The sequence below is a fragment of the Aotus nancymaae genome, unplaced genomic scaffold (assembly GCF_030222135.1).
Source record: "Aotus nancymaae isolate 86718 unplaced genomic scaffold, 86718_ANA_hifiasm-v0.15.2.pri h1tg000007l, whole genome shotgun sequence".
Lineage (NCBI taxonomy): Eukaryota > Metazoa > Chordata > Mammalia > Primates > Aotidae > Aotus > Aotus nancymaae.
In genome coordinates, this window is record NW_026988418.1 from 55655899 (window position 1) to 55672388 (window position 16490).

A 16490-nucleotide genomic window follows, 5' to 3' on the forward strand; every position below is an offset into this window, starting at 1 on the left:
CAGAGGTTTCTGATGAGTATTAAGTGAGGTAATAAATGACATATGTAGGTCATTTTATACATGCCTGAAACATAGTAGAGCTTATTCAGTCTTCACCCTTCCTGATCTTCCTACTGCTCTGCTCATCCCCCAAACCCTGGATTCATGGTACTCTTTGAAATTGGAGATGACGGTACATGAAAATCAAAGGGAAAGGAAGAAAGCCTGTAATAACATAACCCATGTCTCCCTCCAGGTTAAGCATTAAAACATTTATTGTTCATTTCACTGAACTGTGTGAAGAAATAGGAGATTTTAAAAAAAAGAAATGCTTTCTCATTTAATAGAAGCTCTAGTAGTCAAGAGAGACCCTCAAGTTAAAAGAGACCCCAAATTGTTCAGAATTAGCCACTGATATTTGGTAACTACAAATCCCATTGTCTGTCCTCTGGTATATGGTTAGGACAGAAAGCTTCTTGGCTGGACCAGTGAGTGCACAGTTTTTGATGACCAGAGGAAGACAATAATTTGGCCATTGTGTGAAAAGGAGGCAGTAGGACCTGGGCTTGTGTCTTTTTCACCTTCTGTATGAAGCCAGGAAAGTGGAGCTTGATGACATCACCTAACAAGACCCACATGCACTTGTCTTTCATCCTAAAATCACTAAGTCTTAGACGGCAGGGTCTCCTTGTGCTGGTCCTCAAGAGAACCAACTCACTCCATGATTTTCTGCTTAGCTTCCTCTCAGCTATAGGGCGGCTTATACGCCAGATCTCGCTGAGCCTTCTTGTAAGAGAAGATGAACATGCTATTTGTCAATGTCACTGTGTGGCAGTTGAAGGGGTGTTGACAGGTATAAATTGGGCCGAGCAGGAAGCTCACTATGTCCAGCAGGAAACCAATCCAGCATATCAGGGCTAAAGGAGGACTCCATCTGGAATCAAGGCGGAGGCCAAACTCTTTGTTAAGGGTGTAATTAAGGCTATCATAGCTTTGGTAAGGTGTGTCATCTGAGATGTAGTAGAACTGTCCTCGGATGCATGGGGCCTTCTTGGGGACTAGTAGGGCCCACAAGACCAGAATGTGGGCTCAGGCCATGTTGCAACATACACTGTGTCGACTGTGGAGAACCTGCTGACACTTGACAGGATCCCATTGTAATGGGGCCTTATTTGTAATGGCAGAAAGAACTGGGCTTCATTCCCATAGATATACATGGGCCTTTAAGGCACAAGTGTACAAAATACCACTGTTTTACAGAGTCCACCCATTAGCTGTCAGCACAGCCTTCTCAGCAAGCTTTTTACTCTATGGGTATGGAGCAGACCATGTGCTTTCCAAAGGGTCTTGTTGGTGGCCATTCTGGATGATGTCATTGTAGGAGTTGGGCCCGGCTACCTGTATGATGCTGGTGTGGATGAAGCCTGGCACACTGGCTTGGACACAGGTTCCCAACAGGATTTCATTACCTGCCCATGAAGAGCAAGCTGTCAATGTCAGGAAATACCCCTAAGGGGCCCCAACCACGTGCATAAATCCACGTGCCCCACTCCCAAGTGCAGTGCTTATAATACACTTGGGGTGCATTCTTCTGTGGCTCTGGCTGAGATTGAGCCAGGCTATAGCCATGGGGAAAACATAAAAATAAATGAACATTTGGGTTCTAGAGAGGCAGAATTTCTAGACTTTTGGGTTTCATGGACTTGTGTGTGTGTGCGTGTGTGTGTGTGTGTGTGTGTGTGTGTGTATTTTAATTTTGGAAAGGGACCTAGGGTTATCACTTTATATTTTGCCAAGTAAAGGAGGAAGGAAGGAGAAAAGGAAGGAAGGAAAGAAGAAAGGAAGGAAGGAAGGAAGGAAGGAAGGGGAAGGAAGGAAGGAAGGAAGGGAGGGAATTGAAAAATTAGGATTTTTCATTGATACCATTAAAGACAGATCATTCAAAATCTAAAAAAATCAGGGGGCTATACTCTGAGAATATATGGACAGTCCCAGTCTTTAGGTACAAAAGGGCAGTGGAGGAATTCACAACACACACACACATTCACAGTTGTATGTGGGCAATATACACTCTTAATACATGCAATTGCTGGTATTTTTCTCATTTTGTTGAAGACTAATAAAACGTTTTCTCAAGGACCATCCCTGGAGTCAGTGAACAAATAGTGGGTTTGGGGAGATTCTATATACCCACACACACTTCTTCTGATTGTGTGTTCCCTGGGCAAGCTGCTTCTAATTCTGGTTGTGACTCTGTTTACCCAGTTATGTAAAGGGCAGGGGTGATAAACCTTTCTACTTAGTATTCCAAACCCTGCCCTGACATTTCACGTGGAGCCTTGTTGAGGACTGGGGAGGGAGTGCGCCCTCTGCTGGTAACACCTGCACTGGGAGGACCTTTGCAGCATCCCCTGAGCTGTGTGGAAGCAAAGCTCCTGTAGGTATCCAGAGTGCCTTCCCCTGAAGAACGAAGGAATTTCCTGGGCAAAGGATCATTTTTATTTACTTATTTTGTATTCTTGGCGCCTTATAAAGTCTCTGTGCAATTTGCATTTCTGGAGAGACAGCCTCATCTTTTCAAAAATTAATCTAGTGGTAGACAAAATATGGAGTTAGTTTACCTTCAAGGGGGAACTGACCAAGATTGTGAAGTATTTTCCAAGCCTGGGAGTGATAATGGTTTTAGGAAACAGATGTCTCTGACACTTCCCCGTCATTCCATATCCCCTGTTGTTGGGAACTGTGCAGAATAAGAATTAAGACGAAAAACTGGTTACTTTGCACTGTAGGGGTACTTAGAGGTTGTGGGTAAGTAGAAACTGGAAAGGATTTTTTTTTTTGAGATGGTGCTGGAGACCCCAAAGCAGTTGGTTGCTTTAGAAAAGGAGTTCAAGTAGACTGAATGTGGAGGGCCAGGTCAGAGGTTGTGGTGCTGTGGTGCTGAAGAGACTGGGCTCCGGGAATCAGAGGGTGAGACTACATGGCAAGATTCCCTAAGCCAATGTGTCTGAATTTAAAGTAGGTTGGAAGCCACAATTCGGGAAGACCACCAAGCATTTAAGGGATGAGAGTGGAGTGAGGTTGCACTTTGGGCACCTGGCTGAAAACGGCTCCGTAGTCGCAGGCCCTGTGGTGAGCTGGAGAGATCCTATTCTGTATCCTGGGAAACTCTTATTGTTCAGAAAATACTGTGGGAAGGCGTGTGCTGGGTGACTCTGTCCTGACAGATCTCTGTGAACCAGCTGTGCCAGTTCCCCTGAGAGGACTTCATCTTTCATATGGGCAGGAGGGCTCTGAAGGTTCTCATCAGCCTGCACACAAGGCTCAAAATGATGACTATGGTGGCACCTGGAAGGTCTGAGTTTTGCACTGGGAGGCAAGTGGTGACTTGATATCAAGAGTCTGAAGTTGGAGTTTAGTTTCTCTTTATTGGAGCCACATTAGAAAGAGCATCCACAGCCTTTGCAGTCACACAGGAGTGAGCTTAAAGTCTAACTCTCCTAGTTACTTCCTTACCTGTGGGGCCTTGGACAAGTCACTTGCCATCTCTCAGCCCTAGTTTTATAATCTAAAAACTAGGCTGGGCGCTGTGGCTCACGCCTGTAATCCCAGAACTTTGGGAGGCCGAGGCGGGCGGATCACAAGGTCAAGAGATCAAGACCATCCTGGCCAACACGGTGAAACCCCGTTTCTACTAAAAATACAAAAAATTAGCCGGGAATGGTGGTGCGCGCCTGTGATCCCAGCTACTCCGGAGGCTGAGGCAGAAGAACCGGTTGAAGCCAGGAGGCGGAGGTTGCAGTGAACCGAGATTGTGCCACTGCGCTCCAGCCTGGCGACAGAGCAAGACTCCGTCTCAAAAAATAAAAAAAAACTAAGGTGAGCAGTCTTGAATTCCTTAGTCAGTAGTGATCCGCAAAGGCACTTGGCTCAGAGAACAGCAGCTGTTCAGTGGAGAAACTTCTATTTCCATCCTGTTTTTTTTTCTGATTCTCGTTTTTTCCACATTGCTCCATCTCCTCCCCAGGCTTCTCTACCTTTCACATTGACGTTCGTGAGAGCCTGTGAGTGACACTGAAGACGTCAGTGATAGAGGCAGTGTGGGTGACAACCGTGATGTCCTAGTAGGCTCTCTTAAGGCATGACTCATCCAGAATGTCTCCTTCTAAAACCCCCAGCTTGGTCTTGTTCTGGAGCTTTGTGTGAACTTGAGTCAGGTCATTGCAAAGGCTTCTGGATCTGGCTGGGAAGTTTTCTGATAAAGATGACGTTTCATAGGTGTTCAAGGATGGTTAGAGTTGGAGTGTTAGAGTAGAGAGTGTGTACATTCCCTAAAAGGAACAAATAAACAAAGACTCATAAATCAGCGTGTTTAGCAGTTGATTGGGAAAGAGCAAATATTTGTTTCTACCTCATCTCATTCCAGAAAAGCAATCTGAGCAAGGAGTTGTCAGGTGTGCCTGGAATATAAGCATTGCTAGAGCCATGAGAAGCTCATCAAATTTCTTAAGGAGAGTAGGGTTATTGTGAAGAGTGGCATATAAGAGGAAAATATTTTAACTTAATTCTGTACATAACCAGGAATTATGATTTTGGGTCTCTAACACCATATCAAAGAAAACCTATTATTTATATGTAAAAGAAATAGAGAAACAGTCCGGGCATGGTGGTCTCTACTCAGGAGGCTGAGGTAGGAGGATGGATGGAGCCCAGGAGGTGAAGGCGGCAGTGAGCCAAGATTACGCCTCTGTACTCCAGCCTGGGTGGCAGAGCAAAATGCTGTCTCAAAACAACAACAACAGCCATGAAAGAGAAACAGAAGCAGAGTTGTGATGTAGGAAGTTAACTTTGGCATGAGAATATGAAATGGACAGGTATGGGGGATATGAGAAAGCAAGGTGATAAAGAGATTGATCAGAGTATCTGTGACAAAGTTTAGATGAGGACTGGAGCCAGGTCCAGCAGTGGAAGCAGAGGAGGGGAGGGATACACCAGCTTTGAATTTCAGATCTTAGCTTGAAGGTGCTGGTACTTATTGAATCTGGGCTGAGAGGAAAAGAAGACAAAATCACCCCTACGGTCTCCTGCTTGGGCAACTGGGAGGAGAGTGGAGCCATTACTCAGGAATTGCATATGGGCTTAAATGATGAATTTCATCGAAAACTCTTATCAAATAGCATCAAAAGCAGATAGTAATGCTGACAATGAGTTAGCCGCCGATGAACTAACATCCCAGCCGTCTAGCGAGAGGCATTGGTTATAATATCAATGTCTTCAGGCTCCTCTGAAATCTACAAGAAGTGATGCTGCCAGTAAAGCTGTCATCTGGAATTAACTCACACAATGAACACTGTCCTACATGGAGCTCGGATAAATACTCTACACTTGTTTGTGCTTTATTATCCGCATACGACTCACAGCTCGCTTATTTCCTTTTACAGCTCTCTCGTGAGGTAGGTATCCGAGTCCCACTTTATTGGTGAGGAAACTGAGGCTCAGAGAGGTTAAGGACAGATCTAAGGTCAGGCTTCTACTGAAGTCTCAAACCCACCAGTCCACCTGCCATCCTTTTACCCTGTACCCCAAGTACGGGACTGGCCATTTAGAATCAACTTTTCTGAGAAAGAGTAAGAATAAGCTGGTTTAACTGAAATTGGCAACCAAGGACAAAGAACTGTGAGAGTAAAACTCAGAGTGAAAAATTCAAGGCTGGAGAAATTCCTTCCTGGGGTACAGGTGGGACCATTTGCTCTCCCGATGCCTCTGCCATGTTTTGTCTATTCCCAGCCCCTTCCATTGTCAGGGAACTCCAGGAAGGCCCTGCAGTAGGGGAGGCAGGGAAGAGGCTGCTGGGGAGGAGGTGGGTGACAGCCTGCGAGTGGAATTTTCTCTGGTTGTATTTCCACCTCTGCCCTTCCTGCTCCGTTCCTCTGCTTCTCCTTTGCTGCTGACTTCAGACAGACTGGCTCAAAGGAATTGCTATTTCAGAGCAGAAGAAGCCCACAGCAGAGAGAAAATGGCTCTTCCCCAGTGAGTTCATGGGGATCTAGAGGGACCAGGAAAGGGGATTTTGTTGATGAAGCCATAGCTCCCTCTTTGTCCAAGGCACTGTGGACTCGGCAAGTGTTTTATGTAGACTAAATGCAGTTGCTTATATGGTGTGAGTTGAGCTAGAGGGGGTCTAGAGAAGCTGCTAGACAAAGTACTGCTTAAGAGCACAGATGCGGCACTAGACTGCCTGGGTTCAAATCCAGCTTTGCCATAATATAACTGTGGGACCTTGGACAAGATGATTAACCTCTCTGTCTGTCTCCTCATCTGTAAGAAATACGGATGATAATATTACTGATCTCATAGGGTTGTTATGAGGAGTCATGAGTCAGCACATGCAAAACCTTTATACAGTGCCCGGCAGAGAAAGAACACTGAAAGGATTCTCTGTTTTATCTTCATACAGACCCTGCCCATCCATTATGCCCCCTGCATTTTCACCATAGAACTGTTCCTCTAGGCTGAGCATTGCTTTTTTCCCGGTGTCGGATGTTAGATTGCAAATATTGCTGAGACACAAGGATTACGAACATTTAATATTGGTCCTGTGTTAATATTTGTTATCAAAGACACCATTAAAACAGAGAGTGGAGGAAATCGGACATTTGAAGAGGTCAGAGAAGAGTGAAAGAAGAATGGAGTGTCAGGTGTGGTCCCGGAGTGCTGTCAATGGGGGGCTTCTTTGTGTGCAGGGCAGGACCCTCTGGCCAGCCAGAGCCCACATGTAGAAACACAGTCCCCCCAATCCTGTGGGTTGGGGAGGATGACAGGGAATTAGTCCGGGGCACACAGGGAAGCAAAGGAAGAGACTGAAGACCCACTCTGCCAAGCATCAGCTCTGGGGCCAAGTGATGAAGACTCTGGATGAAGCTCTGGTCTGAGCTCTGCTACACATTCATCAGATGTTCTTGGCAAGACACTTTATGTTTCTGCACTTTGATGGGTTAATTGTCCAGTTGGATGTGACCCCTCTTCTAACTCCCTCATGGGTTTGTTGGCACAAGGAGTTGCTACTTCAGATTCTGTAGTCAACTTATAGTGATGGTAACAGAGACAAATGGTTAAAAAAAAAGGCATATGCAAAATGTAGATGCGGCGTGCCTTGCCCCATACTGCCTCTTACTCTGTCTCTGCTCTGTGCTGTGCATGTGTGCATGCTCTTGCCTCTCACTGATGCTCTCTCTCTCTCTCTCTCACTCTATCTTTCTCATTAATTCTCTTTTCATTCTCTCTCTGTGATTCTGTCTCCCCCTCATTTCTTTCCCTCTCTCTTACACACACACATACACACACTTACACACTCATCATTTTTTTCTATTTCTTTTTATTTTGTCTTCGCTAAAGATGCTAAGGATGCTACAAAATAAAACAAAGCCTGAGGCAGTCTAGAGAGACAGGGACTCACTGGTGAGGTCTCCAGGTTAATGGTGTTTTTTGTGAATGTTGCATAGCAATTGCCAAGACAAAAAGCTTCAGAATATAAATGAGTTGTAGACAAGACAGAGAAATGATGTGGGATTTTCTAGATGAGAAGATAAAAGGCATAGAGGCTGGGGTGGCTGCCTCTCAAGTTCTGGGTCAGGGCCAGAATCCAGTCTCCAGACATCCAATTTGGTATTTTTCCCAGTATGCCTTTTTATACTATTTAATATTTCTTTTTTGATGACTGTGGATGTGGGATTGGCTTTCATTTGGCTACAACTTTCCGTAGCTCGCTAGCCAAAATCCACCTTCCCACATGCATGCAGTGTTTACGATGGAACCACACACCCATGACTCAAGTTTACTTACTGGAAAATTCCTCCCTCAATTCTGATCTGAAGGCCTTTTCCAAGGCTCTGCTCTTCTTCAGAGCCTTCTCCTCTACCAGCAGGTAGATGAAACTGATCCAGAAACCCTCCTGCTCCTGTCACAAGGCAACTTCAGCCCATCATGATCAATCCAAAGTAGCAGGAAACACTCACCAGGTAACAGAAGATGCTGGGAAGCAGATCTGATTCTAGGGTGACCCTGAAGAGGGCTAAGAAGAGTGGTCAAATGATTGTACACTCACACAGATGCCCCTATTTTCCTCCACCCCATATTTTGCAAAAATTCCATGTCCCCGCTACTGCTATTGATAGTTGAAAAACAATGAAAAAGCTCTAACCTTTTGTTAGATTGTTAAAAGCTGGACAGAAGAGTGGGAGTACTGGTCACCTCGTACCCTGTGACAGGTCTGAAACGTTATGCACTGTTGCTTCTGGCCCAGCTTGTATCGCTTGGAACTCAGGCCACATACTCATTCCTCTCTCCTCCTGCAGCATCCCTTTCCTAAGAATAGTGGCCTTTAGGTTATATCTGTCGTTCCTCCCAGGTACAGTAGGAGAAATCCGATCTTAAGGCTGCACTGGGTTTAGCCTTAACAGGACACTGGTCAGTGGTTACCAGCTGTCTGGGACCCACAGTCTGTGATCTTAAACTAGACTGGGAGAAATCTCCAAGTGAAACGTGAATTTTGTTCTTATGCAATAAATGCATCTGGAGGGAAATCCACGTTCGCGCATTATCTCCTCTCTCAGAATATCATTTGAAATGTTGCTGCTGTCTTACAAAGTTTAGAAATTTGCAATGGTGACAGCTCTAATCACTAAGTTTTATGGAGATGACTTTCTTTCCTACTCAATATATTCAAAACCTCAATTGCCATTTTCCCCTGGAGAGCTCTGGGTTCTTAGATGAAGAACATCATTGAAGGAAAGCTATCTAGTGGTAACCACTTAATGATACGGCCTGTACCACAAAAGTGGGGATTTGTGGTTGTATGCCCCAGTGACTCTTATTGTAGATGTTTGAACTTATCCCACATTTTTGTCTGAAAAACCATTCTCAGTCAATTCCTGAACTGAAGATGCTGTAAGTGCTTTTGAAGCTTATGCCGCAGAACTGCCCAAATATCACCGCCATAAACCCCCCAAGACACTTTCCTCTATTTTGAAAAATCAAGATGTAATTTATATGCATTAAAATGCCCAGATCTGAAGTGTTCAATGTCAGTGAACCTTGACAATCATATTTTCCCACTTAAATATCACCCAAAAGAAGATACAGATTATTTCCTTCACTCCAGAAAGATTTTTCTGCTTGTTCCCTGTTAACTCGCTGCCCTTCCCCCAATTTACCTCATAGATATTGCGCATGGAAAGTGAAGAAAAATTGACCATTGATTGTCTCTATTGTTTGTTCATTTTTCTGTTTCATTATTTTCATGATTTTTATTATTGGCTGACATTTATTAACTTTGGATTTATTTTCCTCTTCTTTTTCAGGATTCTTAGAACAAAACCATAGATAATTGACTTTACTCCTTTGCTCATTTCAACTATAAGCATTTAAAGTTGTAAATTTCTCTCTAAACACTATGTTAGCTGTATCAAACATTTTAATGCTGGGCTGTCATCATTCAGTGAATGTTGTTTAAAATATTTCCTTGTGATTTCTTCTTTGACCCAAGTGTTAATCAGAAGCATGTTGCTTCTTTTCTAAAGCTGGGGATTTTCTAGATATCTTATTGTTATGCATTTCTAATTAAATACTACTGTGACCAGAGCATATGCTCTGTATGATTTTGATTTTGATATTCATTGAGACTTGTTTTCTGGTGCAGAGTATGTTCTATGTTGGTGAACATGCCACAAGCACTGGAAAAGAATGCTTTCTGAAGTTGCTGGAAGTAATACTCTACAAATAATTTGGTTTGAAACCCCACTGTGGGTCTTGCTTTCCTCACGTGTTGTAGACATTCACCTTCTACTTGGGACCTTACTACCAGTGCTTCAAACACACCTGCCTAGGAAGGGTTGGCCCTGTGCCCTGGGATGCAGCAGCTTGTTCTCTGAAGCTATCAGAACTAGCTGCAGGCCCTGGGTCTTGCTGAGATGTGTGGAGCACTACCTGAGACCACTCAGGTGCATTCCATGCCTTTGCCTGCTGTAGCAGATGCTGGAGTGCACCTTACCAATCCCCATCACCATCAGGATGGGGTTGTTCATTCCTTCAGCTGTTGAGAGTTCTGGAGGCTGGTAGATTTCAGCCAGTGTCTCTTAGAGTCGCTGAGTGGAGCTAATAAATGTAAACACTAAAGAAAGCAAGAAATAAAACAAAGGGCAAGACTGCTTGGGGGCCACACCACTAACATTCTTTTGTTTTTATATAGCTTTACTGAGGTGCAATTGACATATCATAACATTCCCCTGTTTTAAGTGTGCAGTTCAATTAATTTTTGGTAAAATTTTAGGCTTGTGTGGCCATCATCACAATCTTGTTTTGGAACATTTCTATCTTTCCTAAGGAATCCCTCATGCTCATCAATACCACCCGTTATTCTCACTCTCCAGCTCCAGGCAACCCCTAATTGACTTACCGACTACAGATTTGTCTTTTCTGGATATCATAAAAATGGAATCATACAATATGTGGTCTTTTGTATCTGTCTTTTTCCACTTAGCTTAATACACTTTTGTGCTTCATCTATGTTGTAACACGTATCAATATTTTAGATGTTTTAGGTGCCAAATCCTATTAAATTGTATAGATTACTCCCATTTGTTTATTCTTTCATCAGTGGATAGATATTTGATGCGTTTCCACTTTATGGACTATTATGAATAAAGCTGCTATGAATATTCACATTCATGTTTTGTGTGGACATAGGTTTTTTTTCTTTGAGGTGGACAGCTGGGAGTGAAAGTGCTAGGTCATGTGGTAAATGTATCTTTAACATTTTAAGAACTGCAAAACTGTTTTCCAGTGTGGCTGCATGTCTCATCAACAATGCATGAGTATTTCAATCTTTCATATCATTGTTTTTTCACTTCCCCAATTGTTATTCTCTTTCTTTTTTATTGTAGCATTTAAGTGGGTAAGAAATGGTGTCTCATTCTAGTTTTGATTTGCATTTCCCTGCTGACTGATGATGCTGACAATCTTTTCATGTGCTTTTTTGACCATTCCTACACCTTTTTGGTGCAATGGCTATTCAAATATTTTGTCCACTTTAAAATTGATTTATTTATCTTTTTACTGTTTAGTTGTCAGTGTATTTTATATTCTGGATACAAATCTTTCATCAAATATATGATTTAAAATTTTTTTCTCAGTCTCCGGGTTATATTTTCATTTTCTTATTGATGTATTTTTAAATGCAAATAGTTTTGGTTTTGATCATGCCTCATATTTCAACTTTTTTTTATTCTACCAGGAAACGCTGGGATTTTGTCTAACTCAAGTTCCTAAGTATGTTAATCTATGTTTTCTCCTAAGAGGTGTATAGTTTAGCCTTTAAATTTAGGCCTGTAATCCATTTTGAGGGAATTTTTACTTATGTGTGAGTTAATGGCCAAAATCATATGGCCAGTTGATTTGACAAAAGTAAGTTCAATGAGGGAGAAGGCTACTCTTTTAAGCAAGTGATACTGAGACAATTGAATTGTCCACATACTCAGGGAATGTCAGCATGCTGTGTCAAGCAATGCCCATCTGAGTCATGACCTACTGGCATCAGAGTTTACAAGAATTTCTCAATATCATATTTATGGGTTAAATAATATCCATAGCTTTCTGCTTCTCCTGTTCAACAGATAGCCATATCTCCTTTTCAGCACCAGCTGCATCTCTGAGACACCACAGTGAAGGTGAAGCCTGGAGTCAATGGACTTGGCCATATTGGGCACCTGGTCACCAGGGCTGCTTTTAACTCTGTTAAAGTGGATATTGTGGCCATCAATGACCCCTACATTGACCTCAACTGCATGGTCTACATGTTCCAGTATGATTCCACTCATGGCAAATTCCATGGCACCGTCAAGGCTGAAAACAGGAAGCTTGTCATCAATACAAATTTCACCACAGTCTTCCAAAATCTAGATCCCACCAGAATCAAATAGGGCCACGCTGGCTCTGAATATGTCACGGAGTCCACCGGTGTTTTCACCATTGTAGAGAAGACTGGGGCTTACTTGCAGTGGGGAGCCAAAAGGGCCGTTATCTCCGCCTCTCTGCTGATGCCCCCGTATCTGTGATGTGCCTGCACCGTGAGAAGTATGACAACAGCCTCAAGATCATCAGCAATGCCACCTGTACCACTAACTGCTTAGTGTCCCTGGCCAAGGTCATCCATGACAACTTTGGTGTCATGGAAGGACTCATGGCCACAGTCCACGCCATCACTGCCACTCAGAAGACTATGGATAGCCCCTCTTGGTAACTATGCTATGATAGTCACGGGGCTTTCCAGAATGTCATCCCTGAATCTCCTGGCACTGCCAAGGCTATGGGCAGTGTCATCCCTGAGCTGAACAGGAAGCTCACTGGCATGCTCTTTCATGTCCCCACTGCCAACATGTTGGTTGTGGACCTGACTTGACATCCATAAATCCTGTCAAATATGTTGACTTCAAGAAGGGCCACTTCAAGGGCATCCTGGGCTACACTGAGCACCAGGTTGTCTTCTCCAACTTTAACAGTGACATGCATTCTTCCACCTTCGATTGTGGGTCTGGCATTGCCCTCAATGACCACTTTCTCAAGCACGTTTTCTGCTTTGACAATGAATTTGGCTATAGCAACAGGTTGGTTGACCTCATTGCCCACTTGGTGTTCAAGGAGTAAGACCCCTGGACCACCAGCCTCAGTGAGACCATGAGAGGAAAAGAGAGGCCCTCAGCTACTGGGGAGTTCCTATCACACTCATCTCCCCTACACTGAGAATCTTTCTCCTCACAGTTTCCATGCAGACCTCCTGAAGAGGAAGAGGCCTAGGGAGCCCCACCCTGTTGTGTACCATCAGTAATGTCTTCTGCACTCAGACCAAAAAAATGCTGTATTAGGAAAACACAAAGATCACTGATCAGCAAAATAATAGATGGCATGATTTCCCCATCCTCCTACTTCACACGGATGCATAAATGGTCAGGAAATTGCTGGGCTCACAATGTGAGTCTGCATTTCAGTGTAGGAAGACTAATCTCTCTTACTATAATTTTTTATCATGCAAGCACAAGGACACAGCTTTATCAATGGAGGAACACACAGGCTGTTGATGTGAAACCGTCTAGATTAGGTGCCAGCTGTTCACAACATTATCTGGGAAAATAAACTGCCCAGAACCTAGAGTTTTGGGGGCTCGTGCAAAGGGTTTCCCTTTCTTAGGGGAGAAAGCCACCCATTCTGCATGGAGCTATACTAGGTACAGTCCCGCATGCTGGGAAAAGGGAAATCCCACTTCTTGACCAGCTTATTAAACTTCTGGGTTACTTTGGGAAAATTATACCCCTTGTGCTATAGTCCTGGAGAGGTCAACTTGGACATGAGTAGCATAAAATAATTTTTAAAAGCACAGGACTAGATAAAATAAGCTAGGGTAAGAATATTCAAGGATAAAAGGAAAAGTTTCTGGACTGAATCCTGGAACAGATATATCAACATTTAGAGTTTGAACAGAAGAGGAGGGGCCAGCTAAAGATACTGAGTAGGAGTAGGTAGCAGGCAGGAGGAAAATAAGCAGGGGATGGCATTGTAAAAGTCAAGTGAAGAAAGTATTTCAAGAAGAGTGTGTAGCTTTGCGCAGTGGCAGTATCGTAGCCAATGAGGTTTATCCGAGGCGCGATTATTGTTAATTGAAAACTTTTCCCAATACCCCGCCATGACAACTTGAAATATAATTGGCATTGGCAATTTTTGACAGTCTCTATGGAGACTGAATTAAAATATATAAAAAAAGAAGAGTGTGGTTCACTATGTTGGATGCTGGTGACATATGAAATGCATTAGGAAGATAATTGATCACTGGTTTTGGCAACATCATAAGTAATTTGGTAACAGCAATTTCCATGAACAGTTGGGTTGAAAATTCAACTGGAAAGTCCAACACAAAATTCATTTTTGTGTTGAGGAACAGAAGTAAAATGTGAAGAGGGTGACTATTAAAAACAACACCTGTTCAAGAAGTTGTGCCATGAAGATCTCAATAAAAAGGTGTTACAGCCAGAGGAGTCCAGAGTTTGTTTTTGTTCTGTTGTCGTAAACTGGACTACTCCTTTATTGTTTTTTAGCACCTTGTACAGAGTAGATGTTCAAGCATTGTTGAGCGTTTGACTAAACAAAGTGTCTATGTGTCATACATCTTTTTATTACTGTAAGAATTTGCACAACATCTGACACATAATAGAAACAATACATTTTATTGAATAAACAGAAGGATGAGTGATCAAGGACTCTAGAATGTCTTAGTGCTTTTGAAACTTAGTGCTTATAGACTAGTACATGGATGAAAATAAAGAGAACCATGACCACAAAAATGAAAATACCAGAAAGTTTCCTGTATTAATGACAGGCTGTGACCATTGCCCAGGCCAAAGCTGTTTGCCAAGGAGAAGCAATTTTCTTCCCATTCAGAGGATGGATATGAGTAGGTTCCCAGGTATTTGAAGTGTATTGAAGATCACGCTGTCAGAAGTAAAGAATGGGTGATTCTCTCCATTATACAGAGAGAGCTGGGAGCAGAGCTTTCAGTTTAACATGGCTGTCTTTCCCAGAAGGCCTTCTAAGTGAGGAAGGAGAAGGCTTTAGCAAATCTCATTTCCATCTTCTACTTATTACTATGTCTGCTAATTATCTTGGGGGTTAGGTCACATAGATACCATTTAACCGGGTGCTCTGGAGTGTGACAATGATGGTATGGTAGCCAGCCTCTAAGGTGACTCCAGTGATCTCTACCTCCTGGAATTCATTCCCTTGTATGTGGGCTGAAACGAATAACTTGCTTTTAACCAGTATAATATGACAAAAATGATGAAATGTTAGTTCCATGATTAGGTTAGAAAGTATTGTGGCTTCCATCTTGCTTTTACACTTCCACTTTCTCATTGGCTTTGGTGATGCAAGTTCCCATGCTGCAGAAGATAATATAGCAAGGAACTGAAGGCATCCAACAATCAAAGGGGAATTGAGGTTTTCAGTTTAATAACCTTCCAAGAACCGAATCTTCCAACAACTCTGCAAGGGAGTGTTAAAGTAGATCTTTCTCCAGTTGAGTCTTCAGATTAAATCAAACTTTATGCTGATGCAAGCGCTCTTGAAATTCCAATGTTTAAGGAAAAAAAAAAGATAGATTGTCATACTTCCAACTTTTTCCGTGGGGATTTCTCTTGCATCACAAAGGACATAAACCCTTCATTGAACCCAGTATGAAAGCTACAAGTAGTTTAGCAAATATTAAAATAACTCAAGTTACTAAATGTTGGTGAAGACGTGGGGAGGCGGGCATGTGAGTTGTGGAATTATAAGTTAACGCAAATTTCTAGTGAGTATCTGACAAAATATTTTAAACTTGCACACACTTGACCCAGCAAGTCCACTCCAGAAATTTATTGTAAATAATAATCAGTTAAGATCAGACCAAGAGGTAACATGGGACATCTCCTTGCACATAGAAAGCTCTACATATGAGCTCTAATATATTAATTGAGCTCTTTACTGGGTATCATGTGCTTTACATATATTATCTCATTTAAGTTTTAAAATGGATTTTATTTTCTATAATAGTTTTAGCTTCACAACAAAATTAAGGGAAAATGCAGAGAGTTCTCATATACTCCCACCCCACACATATGCAGCCTCCCCAACTATAAAAATTTTGCACCAGGATGGTACATTTGCTACAATGAATTGATCTGCATTGACACATCTTTATCACTCAAAGTCCAAAGTTACTCTTGGTCTTGTACATTCTTTGTGTTTTGACAAATGTACAATGACGTGTCATCACCATTTTAATATAATCTGCCCTAAAAATCCTCTATGCTCTGCCTGCTCATCCCTCTGTGCACCCTGACTCTGACAGCCATAACCTTTTTACTGTCTCCAAGGTTTTGCCTTTTCTAGAATGTCATATAGTTGGAATCACATTGCATATAGCCTGTTGATATTGGCTTCTTGCATTTAGTAACATACATTTAAGTTTCCTTCATGTCTTTTTATGGCTTGATAGTTTTTTTCTTCTTTAGCACTAAATAGTGTATTATTATCTGGATGTACCACAGTTTATTTATTCATTCACTTCCTGAAAGACAATTTGGCTGCTTCCAAGTTTTGATAATAATGAATGAAACTGCTATGAAGACCTAACCGGCTGGGCATGGTGGCTCACACCTGTAATCCCAACACTTTGGGAGGCCAAGGCAGGTGGATCACTTGAGGTCGGGAGTTCGAGACCAGCCTGATCAACATGGAAAAACCATGTCTTTACTAAAAATACAAAATTAGTTGCACAGTAGTGCTAGCGGCTTCGCGTTTCGGTGCTCGGACCCGGCAGCCGCTTTTGGTGCTAAGCTGCTAGGAAGCCCCTCTCAGCGACCTCATTGGAGCTTGAACCCATTGTCACCCCTCCGACTCACCAGCAAAAAAAAAAAAAAAAAAAAGGT

At 42.6% G+C, this 16490-nt stretch overlaps 1 non-coding gene and 2 pseudogenes across 1 annotated transcript; 2 read left to right on the forward strand and 1 right to left on the reverse strand.

Annotated features, from left to right (window-relative positions):
• Window positions 1-642: 642 nt before the first annotated feature.
• LOC105721671 (3 beta-hydroxysteroid dehydrogenase/Delta 5-->4-isomerase type 1-like) lies at window positions 643-7964 on the reverse strand (annotated as a pseudogene).
• A 3590-nt stretch (window positions 7965-11554) lies between these two features.
• Window positions 11555-12678, forward strand: LOC110568974 (glyceraldehyde-3-phosphate dehydrogenase-like; annotated as a pseudogene).
• Window positions 12679-13624: 946 nt separating this feature from the next.
• Window positions 13625-13765, forward strand: LOC135273552 (U4 spliceosomal RNA). Its single transcript, XR_010341331.1, has one exon. It is a non-coding gene; the product is annotated as a U4 spliceosomal RNA (small nuclear RNA).
• The last annotated feature ends 2725 nt before the right edge of the window (window positions 13766-16490 follow it).